Source organism: Hyperolius riggenbachi, chromosome 1, assembly GCF_040937935.1.
Source record: "Hyperolius riggenbachi isolate aHypRig1 chromosome 1, aHypRig1.pri, whole genome shotgun sequence".
Classification (NCBI taxonomy): Eukaryota; Metazoa; Chordata; class Amphibia; order Anura; family Hyperoliidae; genus Hyperolius; species Hyperolius riggenbachi.
Genome location: NC_090646.1, coordinates 439,438,459 through 439,450,730, shown reverse-complemented (window position 1 = coordinate 439,450,730; position 12,272 = coordinate 439,438,459). Strand labels below are relative to the sequence as shown.

The 12,272-nt window shown below is 46.6% G+C and overlaps 1 long non-coding RNA gene across 1 annotated transcript in view; it reads right to left on the bottom strand.

Annotated features, from left to right (window-relative positions):
- LOC137553481 (uncharacterized) overlaps window positions 1-11,718 on the bottom strand; it is an 86,136-nt gene extending 74,418 nt beyond the window's left edge. The window contains exon 1 of the long non-coding RNA XR_011027258.1: window positions 11,658-11,718. This is a non-coding gene — a long non-coding RNA (uncharacterized lncRNA). The remainder of the gene's footprint in view (window positions 1-11,657) is intronic.
- Window positions 11,719-12,272: the final 554 nt, after the last annotated feature.

Below are 12,272 nucleotides of genomic sequence, written 5' to 3'. Positions count from 1 at the left end.
GTTGGGAGGTCCGGCAGTCAGCTGCTAACAGTCAGTTGGGAGGTCAGGCAGTCTGCTGCTAACAGTCAGTTGGGAGGTCCGGCAGTCAGCTGCTAACAGTCAGTTGGGAGGTCAGGCAGTCTGCTGCTAACAGTCAGTTGGGAGGTCAGGCAGTCTGCTGCTAACAGTCAGTTGGGAGGTCAGGCAGTCAGCTGCTAACAGTCAGTTGGGAGGTCAGGCAGTCAGCTGCTAACAGTCAGTTGGGAGGTCCGGCAGTCAGCTGCTAACACTCAGTTGGGAGGCCAGGCAGTCTGCTGCTAACAGTCAGTTGGGAGGTCAGGTAGTTTGCTGCTAACAGTCAGTTGGGAGGTCAGGCAGTCAGCTGCTAACAGTCAGTTGGGAGGTCCGGCAGTCTGCTGCTAACAGTCAGTTGGGAGGTCAGGCAGTCAGCTGCTAACAGTCAGTTGGGAGGTCAGGCAGTCTGCTGCTAACAGTCAGCTGGGAGGTCAGGCAGTCTGCTGCTAACAGTCAGTTGGGAGGTCAGGCAGTCTGCTGCTAACAGTCAGTTGGGAGGTCAGGCAGTCTGCTGCTAACAGTCAGTTGGGAGGTCAGGCAGTCAGCTGCTAACAGTCAGTTGGGAGGTCAGGCAGTCTGCTGCTAACAGTCAGTTGGGAGGTCAGGCAGTCTGCTGCTAACAGTCAGTTGGGAGGTCAGGCAGTCTGCTGCTAACAGTCAGTTGGGAGGTCAGGCAGTCTGCTGCTAACAGTCAGTTGGGAGGTCAGGCAGTCAGCTGCTAACAGTCAGTTGGGAGGTCAGGCAGTCTGCTGCTAACAGTCAGTTGGGAGGTCAGGCAGTCAGCTGCTAACAGTCAGTTGGGAGGTCAGGCAGTCAGCTGCTAACAGTCAGTTGTCAGGTGAATATACATACCTGGGGCTTCCTACAGCCCCCTTGAGGCCTCTTGCACACTACAATTTATACAATCCAATTTTTGATTCTGATAAAAAAAAGTACTACATGCTGCTACGTTTTTTAATTGGAATAAAAAATTGGATCGTATAAAAAAATCGGGATTGCATGTAGTGTACAAGAGGCCTCAGGATGATCGGTCCCTCGCCGTCCTCCCAGGCTGTCTGGATCCTCCACTAGGCGATGAAAGACTACTTTACAGCAGAATTTGCAATCTTTGGTACCTCTAATATAAAAGATAACAATGAAGTAATACTTATTAAACAGGTGAGTATGGCAACACCTAGAGCTCTAATTCTGGAATATTGGAATAGTAGTCAGATTCCCACGTTCTGGGAATGGGCGATCTTCTGGAAGCTAAAGAGGGGTTAATGGATTACAGAAATGAGGGGGAGTGACCAATGAACAAGTAAGGATACAATTGCTGGGAAAATTATAGTAAACTTGATGTAAGGCTGTAGATATGGCACCACACTGGGCCTCAAAATTCAAAACATACCTACATAGGTTCAGGTACATCTAACACTCTGTCCAGCAAGGTTGTTTAAGGCCGGTTCATATTGACCTTAAAAATGGTCTGTTAGCAGGGCTAAACGAACCAGATCCTTATTGAGATGAACAGATCCTATATTAACCAATAGGATCTGTTCTAATTGCTCCATTAGAACGGATCTGTTTGAGTCTGCAGTAATTTTTGCGGATAGAAGCGTTTGTCGCATTGATGGCGGGTCACGGATCAAAAACTGATGTTTCTTGGATCAGTTTTTGATGTGTCCAGTGTGAACATCACCAGAAAAGGGTTAACATGAATTAGTGCTTGAAGTTGAACTAATTTGCTCTGGCATACTATTTTAATAAAAAAGACTTTTTAACTTCTTTATCCCCTTTTACAGAAGAGACTTGATAAAACTTTAAAGGAGAACTTTCAAGTAGCAGAGTTTACTCTAAGTGGGTGGTAATTGTGGTCCAGTGTATAGCAGGACACCCAGATAGCTGGCAGGGAGGCATTAAATAATATGTCTGAATTGGCTGTGTGTGAGACTAAAACATGTGCAGGAACCTCCGCGGAGAATGTATGTTTCTTCAAAAAGACGCCTGGAACGGAGACAGCATGGCAGCAATGTTTTGTCCTGAGCTTGTTATATTGTGCAGTCATCGTTTTACACTGGTGGCCTGCTACAACATACATCATGCAAGAAATATTCCCATCTGACAATCAGATACGGAAGCCTATAAAAGGGGAAGGACTAAATTGCTGTGGGGGAAGAGCTAAAAGGATATCTGTTCTTTTAGGAAAATTATTAACTGTTTCATTCCTGATTATTTTACATGGACTTGCTATACAAACATATTGTTCAGATTTATACTGAGTAGCCTGTTCTGCTCTATAGAGATTGAGCCCTAAATTTCACATTTGCAAATTTGTAATTTGTAATTACAACTCAAAATCATAATTCGTCATTTTCAGAAAAGTCGTAATTACGTCATAATTCATGTCATGTAGTAATTTCATGTTAAGTCATAAGTTTGTGTTTAATTTTCGTGTTAATCTTAATTTTGCATAATTACAAAAAAATATGAAAAAAGAAATCTTAATTTTTCATAATTATGTGAAAATATTGTGAATTACAAATTAGCTATCACGAAAATAACCTTATTTCACAATCACGATTCTCTATTCTGATTGTAATCATAATTAAAAAAATTATGCTAATTTTTGTGAAATCGTTTTTAACACTATACGATTATGACTGGAGACAAGTATGAGCAGGTTGCCAGGACCTACAGTGGTACATAACAGTGCAGCCAGTGAGTGTTGGTTAAAAGTCGGCACTAAATAACAAAAGCACTCTTATTTTATTTTAGCTGCTTAAAGAGAAACTCCGACCAAGAATTCAACTTTATCCCAATCAGTAGCTGATACCCCTTTTACATGAGAAATCTATTCCTTTTCACAAACAGACCATCAGGTATGGCTGATATTGTGGTGAAACCCCTCCCACAAAGAAATTCTGAGTACGTACTCTTGGCAGTTTCCTTGACTGTGAACCCTGTTGCATTGTGGGAAATAGCTGTTTACAGCTGTTTCCAACTGCCAAAACAGCAAGCAGCAGCTACATCACTTGCCAGCAGTAAAAATGTCACCACGTGATAAATGTCAGAATATAAATCAGGGATTTAAAATATTTTATAATGGGCAAACACTGACTAAATCATTTATACATAGTTATTTTAAAAATGAAGCATTTTTTTATTACATTATTTTCACTGGACTTCCTCTTTAACTACGTAACGACCGAGTCAAGCCAACAGGTGTGACCGCGGCGGCAGCCCCAGGACCACCTAACGCCAATTGGCCTCAAGTCCTGGGGCCGGCTACTGCAGGAGATCACATCTCCTGCTTGGGGGGCGGAGCTCCGCCCCCCCTTCAGTCTCCGAGCCGCTTGGGAGACTGTTAGACGTCTTTTGACTAAGTACAGCACTGCGATCTGCAGCAGCGCTGTACTGGGGACAGCCGTGCGACGCGGCTGTCCCCCTGGGACACAGGAGAGCGATCGGCTCTCATAGGCTGAAGCCTATGACAGCCGATCACCTGGATTGGCTGGCTGGGGGGAGGGAGGGGTTTTAGGAAAAAAAAAGTAATACAAGCAAAATGTATTAATAAAAAAACAATGTAAATATTTGTGTAGAAAGAAAAAATACACGGGGCAGGGGGGGCGGGATTGGGGGGGGGGGATTCACACCCCACCAAAAGGAAGCTCTGTTGGTTTGGAGAAAAGGGGGGGGGGGGGGGAATCACTTGTGTGCCGAGTTGTGTGACCTTGCAACTATTCCTTAACCCTCCTGGCGGTCTAATTCATTTCGCCAGGAGGGAGCGCAGCAGTTTTTATTTATTTTTTAAATCATGTAGCGAGCCCAGGGCTCGCTACATGATAGCCGCTGCTCAGCGGCATCCCCCCGCCCGCTCAAAGAACAGGATTTCTTGGAGGGCTTCCCCCGTCTTCCCACGTCGTGACGTCATTGGGAGTCCCGATCCACCCCTCAGCGCTGCCTGGCACTGATTGGCCAGGCAGCGCACGGGGTCTGGGGGGGGGGGGGCGGCGCGGCGGATAGTGGCGATCGAGCGCGGGGCGGCGGCGATCGGTGTGCTGACGCAGCTAGCAAAGTGCTAGGTTAAAGGAAGGTTAAAGCTGCAGTGGTCAATTAGGTAAAACATGGCCTGGTCTTTATAGGCTTTAAACTACCCGAGGTAGCGCAGAGGGGGGAGATGGGACACAGATCGGACACAGAGGCATGCTTCCTGGCAGGGCCGGGCCGAGGCAGAGGCGAGAGAGGCTCCAGCCTCAGGGAGCAGTGTAGGAGGGGGCGCGCAACTCACTCATCTATCATTCCTCTACTGTATTTGAAGCAGAGAGAAATAAGAAAAGGGGATACATGGCAGTGACTGCAAGCCAGATAACTAGAGATTTTGGTGTTTGGAGTGTTGGGGGCCCTGGGGCGCCTCTTAGTCTAATAGCAATCAGTGTGTGACGGCTGGGGAGGGAGGGATGGAGGGGTGCACTTTGGTGTCTCAGCCTTGGGTGCTGAAGGACCTTGTCCCGGCTCAGCTTCCTGGTCCATGATATGCCTCTTATCTGTTTCCCCTGTACACTGCTCCTGAAAGCCCCCCCCCCCCCCCTCCCTCCTTCCCGTCACCCACAATATTGTCGACATGCAGCTTGTCAGCAATCTCAAGGGAAAGGGGTCTCCATTGCAAGGTGAGGCACTTCTGCAAATCACCCACTGGGGGTGTTCCTAACACACCATTTCCAGCTCTCATTGGGCAGCTCTGCCTCTCCCCGCCTCCCTGCACTCTGCTCTGTGATGAGACAGCAGAGCTTGCAGGGTCGTCACCCCAGGGGTCATGGAAACAGAAAGTAGAGGATTGCTGGCCACAGGAGCGGCAGAGAAGGATTTGAGGCTACCTGATCCAGCTAGCCTCCCGGATCAGGTAGCATTTTTTTTATTTATTTTTTTACAGCATTGCCCACCTTGGGTTCTCCTTAATATGGAGTTGCCAATCATTTGCAGCTAAAACATCTTCAGCTCTTCTGGGAAGGCTTTTCACAAGATTTAGGAATGTGCTAATAAGTATTTTTGTCCAATCTCCAGAAGAGCATTTGTGAGGTCAGGCACAGCTATTGGATGAGAAGGCCTGGCTGGCAGTCTCCACACTGATTCATCCCTCGGCTCTGATGGGTTGAGGTCTCTGCTGGCCATTCAAGTTCCTCCACACCAAACTTGCGCATTCATGTCTTTATGGACCTTGCTTTGTGCACTAGTGTGATACTATTCCTGCTGAATTTCAGACACAGTGCATGCTGAATTCCTTTGAACCTATTGCATTTGCCAGTGGGCAGAGGCCCTAGCAAAGTTATGTAATGCCAGGGTCACCAGGTTACCATCCTCTTGTAGTCTTACTGTCCTAGGCCATGATCTATGTGGCCTATGCAGCATACAATATATCCAGTGAAGAAAACACCAAAAGAATGAGCGGCATTGAAAGATGAGTTTTCCTTCTTCCACACGTATATTTAACTAGATTTCACAGCTTTTTCCCATCCTGAGACTCTCCCACATTAAGCTCACTAAATCATCTATCTAATGTGACACAAAAATACAATCAGCTGTTTCTGGTGGGAATGATTTCTGGCTCTAATTGTGATGAGTCTTTTAAGTCCCTTTATTCCACAGAGATGTTGCCAAATATGTGGTTTGTGTGTTTATTCCATGCAGCGCTGAGTAAGTGGATGTGATAAGCTTGTAGCTCCCACAACACATTTTATGCAAGTATTTTCTCTCTTGTAAGTGGCTGTTGTAGGTCTCATAAACAGACAGTGGCTGATTATGCACTCTCTTGGAAGACACAGCCACGGGATTAAGCTGTGTTGACTTGCAGGGCAAGGTTACCTGAGGTGAGAGCTGTTAGGACAAAGGTAAGGCTGAGTGCACAAGACCGTTGTAACGTTGCACATAACCGATCTCTTTATGGGAACTCGGCTCCAGCACAGCCCACAAAACATAAAGGCATGTTTAACATGTTACAATAAATAAAAGTTGTTCTCTCCTGGTGGGATGGGAATATAGCAACTCTTGCAGAATTTGCCTATGCTGGCAGAGGATCTTTAAACAATAGCTTTATTTTCTGTTTTCTCCCCTGAAGCTGAACTTGTGTTTGTATTTGTAACGATCGGTGAAGCACAGAGAGGACCTGATTACCAGTGATCTGCAGAATCACTGGAAATACAGATGTATACCAGATTATACGTGATCTGCAGTATCACTGATAATCCGATATACTAGCTAACCTCTGTTCACCTGAGTAGAGTGTAGTGTTTGGTGTAACAGGAACACTTTGAGGACTAGGCCTCAGTGCAGCAAGGAGTACTGCACAGATTCCTTCCGCAGACCTGAGCTCTCCAAGACGGGAGGAGTCAGACTGACAGTAGGAAGGACAGACTGAAAGTAACCTTCAGGAGGAAGGATCACTAACAGAGCGAGGAACCGCCTCTAACAGTAAGGTCGGTTCTCGAGGTCGGACAAGCCAGGTCGTACACACACGGACAGATAAAGTACAAGATCAGAAGGCAAAGGCGGAGTCAAAGTACAGGCAGGGTTCAGCAACGGGGCATCAGAAATATCAGGGTACAAAATCAGGAGGCAGAAGCAGAGTCAAGGAATGAGCCGGGGTTCGGCAACAGAGTATCAGAAATATCGAGGTGCAAGATCAGAGTTCAGGAGGATAGTCAAGGCAGGCAAAAGTCATAACAAATAATCACAATCAAACTAGTACTTTAGCTATCAACAGAATCTAGCTAAGTGTAGGATTACAGCTCCAGCTGGTCCCGGCACACTTGCGGATCTGACTACGGATCTGGGTGCTCCCACATGTGTGATCGCACGCCAGACAACGAGCAAGTGAACAACCAGCAGTATATATACTCTAGGACCTTTCCAGGACCTCCCTAATTGCTGGTCCAATGGGAGCAGTGGAATTTGTCAGCTGACCCAGCTGGTCAGCCGACACCCTTCTAACTGCTATTTAAACTCTGCCTCTGTGCTCGCGCGCGTGTAAGTCTGAATCTTGGTGGACTATCAGTCCCAGCCACACCAGTACTGTTTTGCAATGTATCCAGTGAACTGAGTGCGGGAGCCGCCTCCAATGCAGATTCCGCCGTTCCCAATGCGGATTCCGCCGCTCTGCCTAAGCGGCATGCGGCGTTTTTTCCGCGTTGTGACGCCATGCTGGACGCGGAAACAGCCACCTCGCCTTGAGAGACAGCGGCTTTTCCGCGTTTCATCACAGTATTTAGCAAAAATTGATTAAATCAATGTTAACCACCTAGTTTATGATGGGATAGGAGTTTGAGGGTATATTTGTAATATTTACCCCAGTGCTATGTACATAGGCATTTGGCACCAAGCATTGCTTAACAGGATATCATTTTAAGTACCGAAAACAACATGTCCTGGCATCCTATGTCTCTCTGCATGGCGTAGTCACCCTGGCACTTCCCATCTGTCCTGTACCTAATGCCTATCCTTGACCTTAACCCCTTTCTAACCACTATCCTTGATAACCCTATCTATAATATTGCACCTTAAATGGACCCTGAGCAGGGATCTAAAATGGGCAAATTAACTTACCTGGGGCTTCCTCCAGCCCCTCATAGACCATGAGGTCCCCCAGCGCCCTCTGGGCTCCCTCCGTTCTTCTCACGGTGGCTCCCTTAGAGCAGTGATTTCAGCCAAAGTCGTGTGCAACTGTGCATACGCGGCCCCTCTGTGCACCCATCTCGCTCGTGTGCACATTGGCGTGAGTGTTCTGCACACGCATGGTTTTGAAATAATGAACAGTGCATGCGCAGAGCGCTCACGCCGACAAGCACATGAGCAAGACGGGCACATGGGCAGGTGTGTAAGACTATGGCTGAAGTCACCACTCTAATGGAGCCACCGTTGGAAGAACAGAGGGGGCCCGGGGCACCTCACGGACTACGAGGGGCTGAAGGAAGCCCCATTTTAGATCACTGCTCAGGGTCCCTTTAAAGCGGACCAAAAGTGTAAAAATAAAATTCCACACTGGCAGCACAGTCCACAGAAGTTATAATAGACTAATATGAATAAATGAAAATACAGTTTTTCTTCATTATAACATTTAAAAATAAGAAATATATCCATTTAGATGATGGAAATAAAGTTTAGAGTCAGTTAAAACACATTTTTTTAGTAGAACATGTTATATATTTACATAGATCTGTACATCAGTCCTGAAAGAGGGACAATAAGGAAGAAAGAGGGACAGAGGGACTGGGTTCCCAAAGAGGGACTGTCTGTCCAATAAAGGGACAGTTGGGAGCTACGTGGACATAGTGCTGTTTCAGAGGAAAGCATGCAGCATGCATGAAAGGAAAGAAAGGAAAGCATGCAGCTTGTTTTTATTCAGAAAAGACATTTGGGTTCAAACCATGAGGGCTGGAACCCACAAGGGCGATTTTGAGAGCATTTTTGGAGCGTTACAGAACGCTAGCGTTTTGCCAAAACACTCAGCTAATGTAAATGGATGGGGCAACTTCCACTGGAGCGTTTGCGATTCCTCAAATCGCAAACGCAGGACATGCAGCATTTTGGGAGCGTTAGCGCTTCAATGTAAAGTATATAAACGCTGGCATAATCGCTCATCAAAACCTGCATGGAGCGATTTTTCTAACGTTTTAACGTTACCACACACTGTAACAAAATTAAAATTAATTGAAATGACCAACCAGACTTTAAAGGGAAGGTTCAGGGTGGCTCTTAAAAAAATAAAAATGCCCATCCACTTACCTGGGGCTTCTTCCAGCCGTGGGCAGCCAGGACGTGCCCTCGGCGCCGCTCCGCAGGCTCCCGGTCCCCTCCGGTGGCCGACGCAGTACAGCCCGGAGGACGTCCGATGACGTCAGCGCGCCCCCGTGAGGCGCATTTTGAAACGCAGAAGAGCCCGACCTGGCAGCCGGCCTGGCCAGGTCGGGTCGGCCACCGGAGGGGACCGGGAGCCTGCGGAGCGGCGCCGAGGGCACGTCCTGGCTGCCCACGGCTGGAGGAAGCCCCAGGTAAGTTGATGGGCATTTTTATTTTTTTAAGAGCCACCCTGAACCTTCCCTTTAAAACGCTAATCACTAATCGCTACACAATCGCTGGCAAATTGATACACTTTGTAAAATCACTTCCTAAAACGCTCATAAAACCGCTGACCAACTGCTCATACAAAATACTAGCGCTTGCGATTAGCGATAGCGTTTTGCAGTGGGTTCCAGGCCTAAAGGTGACCAAGTCAACAGCCAGGACAGACAGATGAATAAAGCCCCCCTTCCCTCCCATACAGGCTTGAGAGGATCAGAGAGGAGATTCAGGTGTCATACACTATTTCTGCTTCTGCAGGTGTTATGAGGGACACCATAGAGTGTCGGGAGGTTGCATCTGGTGCACACCAAGAGCGGTACTGAGCGTTTTTAAAAACGCTTGCACTTTGAAAACCTCTTGGCTAATGTATTGCAATGGGATGTTGCACACCAGAGCGATTCGTTTTTTCCCCAAACACAAACTCGAGTCCTGCAGCATTTTTGCTGATTTCTGAGGCAATTCAGCCTCAATGTTAAGTATAGGGAGGTGAAAAATCGCTCTGAAAAGCGCTAGATCCGACCGATTTTCCAAGCATTTTTGTTACCGAAGCTGTTCAGTTACAGCACTACTGTAACAAAATATAAAAAACGTTACATCAAAATGCTCCAAAAAACGCTAGGCATGCTTAGAAAATTGATAGGCACATGCCTAGAATCTCCTTAAAAAAATCACTTCAAAAAGCGCTAAGCGTTTGCTTTTACGCTAGTGTTTTTTGGTGTGCACTGGCCCTTATAAATTGTACACTATACCCGTATCTGTTCTTTACACCAGGGGCATTGCTAGGATCCAGCGCTGAAAATGGGCGAGGATGTGGGTATGTCCATGGGTGGAGCCAAATGTACATGAATTTAGCAGCGGTGTAAGTAGGCCTGGCCAGCAAAACGTACAGGTGCGCAAAGTGGGGGGTGGGAGGGGGTGGTTGGGGTTATATTTACACTTGGGCTGGCACACTAACCAGGGGTGTTTCTAAGCATTTCAGGCACTTCTTTTTCAACTTTTTTTTCTTAGTAATAATACTTGAGTGGCACATCTGCTGAGTCAGATTGAATTTTTTTAGGCTGTGGGAGGGGCTGTGCCCAGGCTGTATTTCTGAGTTAGAAAGCAGAGTAAAGTTGAGTCACAGAACGAGTAATACAGATTGCCCAGCAAGCTCATGGTGAACCAGAACTCCTAGTAGTGTGTAAGGAGCTGAAAGGGACCAAAATTATATGCAAAACAGAAATGTGTCTTCTTAAAACAGAAGGCATTTGCGATTATTCAGGTTGGAGTGAGCATAAATACAACAATGGGATCATTTGCATATTGAGCAGTGATGCATTGTGGGACACCTCATATGCACACTCCAACCTGGATCATCGCAAATATTTTCTGTTTCAAGAAGTCAAATTTCTGTTTAGTAAAACCAGTAATGCTGGCTTATTAATTTTCATACAGGTGGGTAAAATTATTATTTTTTCCCTGGAAAGACATGTCACATATACTTTTCACCGGAGCAGATAATAACGGCGCACAGCACAGCCGGTACAATAATGGCGCCACATTAAGTTACATTATAAAACGCTATTTAGCGTTTTAACGGTTAAAAATTGGCGCAGGTTATTTAAAACGCTATTTACCAGTTTAATCAAAGTGCGCTGCAGCTTACCCCTGCTTCTATTGAAGCCCCATCATAGAACCGGCAGACTTTTGTGGATGATCGGCACAGGCAAGTGCCTGCAGCCGCGATGATTTCAGAGGCAGGACAGTGGCTGATAGCCCCACAGTTCCGGAGCTGTGACCGCTCCTCTGCCTGACCAAAAATCATGGAGCACAGTGCAAGCTGGTTAGGCAGAGGAGCGGTCACAGCTCCGGAACTAGTGATGGGAATTCCGGCTCTTCTCGGAGAATCGGCTCTTCTGAATCGGCTCCCATTAAAGAGCCGGCTCTTATGGCTCTGAATCGGCTCTTCATTAAATATCACTGTACACCACTCAGAATCAGAGTAAAAGCCCCGCCCCCGTCTCCATGACAACTCCAGACTGCTTCTCTGACTGGGGCAATCCCTCCTGCTACTGCTCTGCTCCGCCCCATACACTCCTACAAGCTGCAAGAGGAGGACTACATCTCCCAGCATGCCTCAGCGCCCTTTATTACACAGCAAATCAGAGCTGTGTGGGGTGGCTGAGGCATCGGCTCTTTCAAACCCGAGAACCGGCTCTTGTCGTTCGCAGCACGTTCGCGAATGACCCATCACTATCCGGAACTGTAGGGCCATCAGCGCACAGTCCTGCCTCTGCAATCATCGCGGCTGCAGGCACTTGCCTGAGCCGATCATCCACAAAAGTCTGCCGGTTCTATGACGGGGCTTCAATAGAAGCAGGGGTAAGCTGCAGCGCACTTTGATTAAAACGGTAAATAGCGTTTTAAATAACTTTATCGGCCTCTCCGTGCGCCCTTATTTATCCCACGCCATTTTTCACTGCACCCCTTTTCACAGTTGTTTATTTAGGTATCTGCCTCATATCACCCACTTTTTCCAGTCTTGCAGTATGCGGTTATCTTCAGCTATGTGAGCTGTGCAGGTCTCCTCCTGTGTCTCGTGCAGTCTGCTAGCTGGAACACAGTATCGTGTGAGCGTGTAATAACACTGGATACACCTGCACCTATAAACACAGTGTTTTCATTAATTTGAAATTTATACATGTGACAAAAATGTGCAAGTCTTATAAGTTTATACGACGCGGACACCTGGGCTGACTACTACCTTACTTTCATGTCTTCCCTTCCATCTTTTGAACTCTTTCATTCTATTTTAAAACAGAAATAGCTGCTGTCAGGACGAGATTCCTAATTCCCCTTTCATCAGAAATACAAGGAAACATGAAAGTGCTGGCACTTGTGTGCACTGCTTCTAAACACCTGCATTGAGCAGAGCTGTAAAAACAACCCTCAGACTTTAAAAGAACAAACACACTCAGACAACTAAACAAAAAAACAGCCCAAAAAAGAAAAAAAAATAGTCTTTGGAGCAACCACAGGTCTAATCGCTCTCTCATGTGGGAGGGAGATTTGTGAAGAAGTGCCAGCTTGTAGAAAATAAAATCACTTGCAATTTTCTTGTTTTCGAGAACGTTAGCGTTTGAAGG